The sequence below is a fragment of the Dipodomys merriami genome, unplaced genomic scaffold, assembly GCF_024711535.1.
Source record: "Dipodomys merriami isolate MVZ:Mamm:240054 unplaced genomic scaffold, mDipMer1.0.p SCAF_1545, whole genome shotgun sequence".
Taxonomy (NCBI): domain Eukaryota; kingdom Metazoa; phylum Chordata; class Mammalia; order Rodentia; family Heteromyidae; genus Dipodomys; species Dipodomys merriami.
In genome coordinates, this window is record NW_027202877.1 from 76609 (window position 1) to 79918 (window position 3310).

Consider the following 3310-nt stretch of genomic DNA (forward strand, 5'->3'; position numbering starts at 1 on the left):
GTTATGCCAAGGATACTACAGAACCTGTAACCCTAAAGAGAATATTCTGATAGGATAAAACTTATTGCAAATTGAATATTAATAATGTGTTCTTGAAATCCAATGTATATAATATATATATGTTTATGTCTATGATAATTTTTAGATCATTCTCAAAAATGGCATGGAGTTATTAAATTATATATCAGAATACCACATCATTTTATAATAAAAAGGCATAAATGATATTTAAAATAAAGATAAGAGAAATAGAGTGGAAGAAGAGCTCAGGGACAGATCTTCTACCCTGAGTTCAAGTCCAGCACTGACAGACAAACAACAAGAACAACAACATCGGAAGGATGAATTTGTATGGAAAATGGACTTGGGAGGAAGTGACCTAGGAGCCTAGGATGTTTGTTGACTCACAGTCAGGTGATCATCGACAGTCAGGTGATTACTGGTCTGATTAAAGCAGGTGATGGGAAAGCTGGGAGGGGCTGCTCTGTGGGCAGACTTAACCCTGATCACAACTCAAGCAAGAGATAATTCTTGTCCTCTCAGCTTTGTGCAAAGTGTGAATCAGAAGATCTCAGTCCAGGGAACCTAAGCATAAACTCAATTTTCTATTCCAAAAGCAAAAGCAAACAGAAGAGGACATGGCTTAAGTGGTAAAGTACCAACCCAGCATCAGGCCTGACAAATTACAAATTAATGAAGACCCACAAGATACAATGGATGATGCCACGAATGTGTCCTACAGTCCGGTGGAAAAGTAATAAACTCATAGTCCAAAAATAAAGCATACACAGAAGTAAAAAACAAAACAAAACAAAATAAAACAAACACAATAAACTTTTCCAACCCTGGACAAACCTAAGTTGCACCTAACCCAAATCACCTAACCAAATTGCAAGTCCTTGAAAGAGGAAGTAAAAGGTGGGGTTGTCAGGATGTAAATTCCAACTTCTATTGATATGTAAATCAGCTTCCCTAAACAACCAATCAGAGACACTTCCTTTCCTGGGCCCACCCTCTTTCAGTATAAATAGAGTGGAAGTCTGAGACTCAGGCATTGCTGAAGATCCCTCAGGAGGAGGAGGCTGTTTGGAGCTTGGATACTCCAGGTGAGGATCAGAGTGGGAGAATCTACTCCTCTTTTAATTCTTCTTTCCTTGGTTTGGTGTTGTTGTTGGTGGTGGTGTTTTGTCGGTTGTGGGGATTGAACCCAGTGGTAGGGCAGTGTTGCTGGGCCTCTTTGTTTTCAAGACTGGGCATTATCCCTAGGTCACTTTGTGGACAAGTTTAGTGCTTTACCACTTGAATCACAGCCCACTTGTGATTTTGGAGTGGTAAATAGGAGATAAGAGTCTGTGTCAGGGGGACTTTGGTGCCCAGGCCTGCTTCAAAGCTTGATCCTCATATCCCAATCTATTGGGTAGCTAGGCTTTTAGGGGTGAGTCACCAGCACCTCATTAGATTCTAGGAATGATGGATCCTGACATTGTCCAGGCCTTCCAGAAGGAACTGAGCTGTGGCATCTGTATGAATACTTTCATAGAGCCAGTCACCCTAGAGTGCGGGCACAGTTTTTGTCGACCTTGTCTCTTCCTTTGCTGGGAAGAGACTCCAGCCAGGTGCCCAGGATGCAAGGGACCCTGCCAGCAGACAAACCTGAAAACCAACGTGGTTCTGAGGAGCCTGGTGGCCATTGCCAGAAGAGCCAGACTCAGGCAGTTCCTGAGCTCTGAGGAATACATGTGTGGGACACACAGGGAGACCAAGCAGATGTTCTGTGAGGTAGACAGGGCCCTGCTCTGTAGGAGCTGCTCCATGTCTCAGGAGCACAGGGCTCACAAACACCATTCTATAGAAAGGGCTGCTGATGTGCAGAGGAAGATGATTTCAAAGCAGGTGCATGCTGTATGGGAAAAGACTCAAGAAAACCAGCACAATTTACAGGAGAAGAAGAGACTCACCAACCAATGGATTTATTATGTGAACCTCTACCGAGACATGACTAAGGATGTTTTTAGAATGCTGCAGCTTTTTGTCCAGGAGGAGGAAAGATATCATTCCCAGCTACTGATCAATGAAGGAAGAGCCATGTTACAGCAACTCAGAGAAAGGGAAACCTAAATGCTTCAGAAGAAGCATCAGCTCAGGAATATGTTTCAGGAGCTGATCGAAACATACCAGAAGCCAGATGTGGAACTGCTTCAGGGTGTAGAGTTGACCCTAGAAAGCTGTGTGTCAGTGTTGGTCTTCATGCCACTTCCTCTGAGGCCACAGCTCAGTGCCCCTCCCATGCCTGGAATGAAAAAGAAGCTCAATCAGTACCGGGTGGAGATTGCCTTCAATGAAACTATGGGGAATCAAGGTCCTGGGAGCAGTGTTAGACATGACCATCAATATGCGGTTTTGAATTCTGAAGACTCCCTCCACTTCACTGCTTTTGGATGCCAAGTCTTCAGCTCTGGGAAACATTACTGGGAAGTTAGTGTGGATGAGTCTTCGACCTGGCCCTTGGGAGTTGTTACTGATTCTGTCATAGGGAGCAACCTCAGTGAATCTGAGGACGTTTTCCTCCTTTTGTTTGTGAAAGAGAACACACTTTACACCCTTTTTACCACCTTCCCATTGCTGTCTCAATATGTAGAGAAGCCTCTGGGCCGGGTTGGTTTGTTTCTTGATCTTGAGCATGGCAGTCTGAGTTTTTGGAATGTGGCTAAGTGTTCCCTTATCTGGAGATACCCCAATGATTCTCTCTGATTTCCTGTCAGGCCCCTTTATTCCAGTGGTATCCCGGTGTCTTAAGTGAAGAGACTCTCTATGTGTTGGGAACTCTATGGCAGAGAACCTTTCTCAAATGAAGCAAACCACTAATACTGTACTAATTTAAATTTTTTCATGAAATATGGTGGTAACTATAAAATGTAAAAACCAGTATTAAATGAAGATAAGATAAAGTAGCAACAATGCAACAAGAGAGCAAATAAATATTTTAAAATTGTTATAAAAATAAACCCATGCAAAATTGAGTCCCCAGTGATGGCTTTTCACCCTGAAAGCAGTTGGAATCCAGAATAACAACAAAAAGCAACATTGAATGCAGTGGGCACTGTTGTTTTACCAGTAATCCTTGCTAATCAGCAGGCTGAGTTCTGAGGATGGCAATACATAGCCAGGAAAAACAGATAAATCCAAGTGACTCTTATCTCCAAATAACCACCAAAGTGGAGTTGTGTTCACATGGTACAAGAAAAAAATTCCCACAAGAACAAGGCTCATGCCCTAAGTTAAAGCCTCAGGAAAAGCTAGTACAAAAATA

At 42.7% G+C, this 3310-nt stretch overlaps 1 pseudogene; it reads left to right on the forward strand.

Annotated features, from left to right (window-relative positions):
* The first annotated feature begins 1470 nt into the window (after window positions 1-1470).
* LOC138827367 (tripartite motif-containing protein 43 pseudogene) lies at window positions 1471-2751 on the forward strand (annotated as a pseudogene).
* The last annotated feature ends 559 nt before the right edge of the window (window positions 2752-3310 follow it).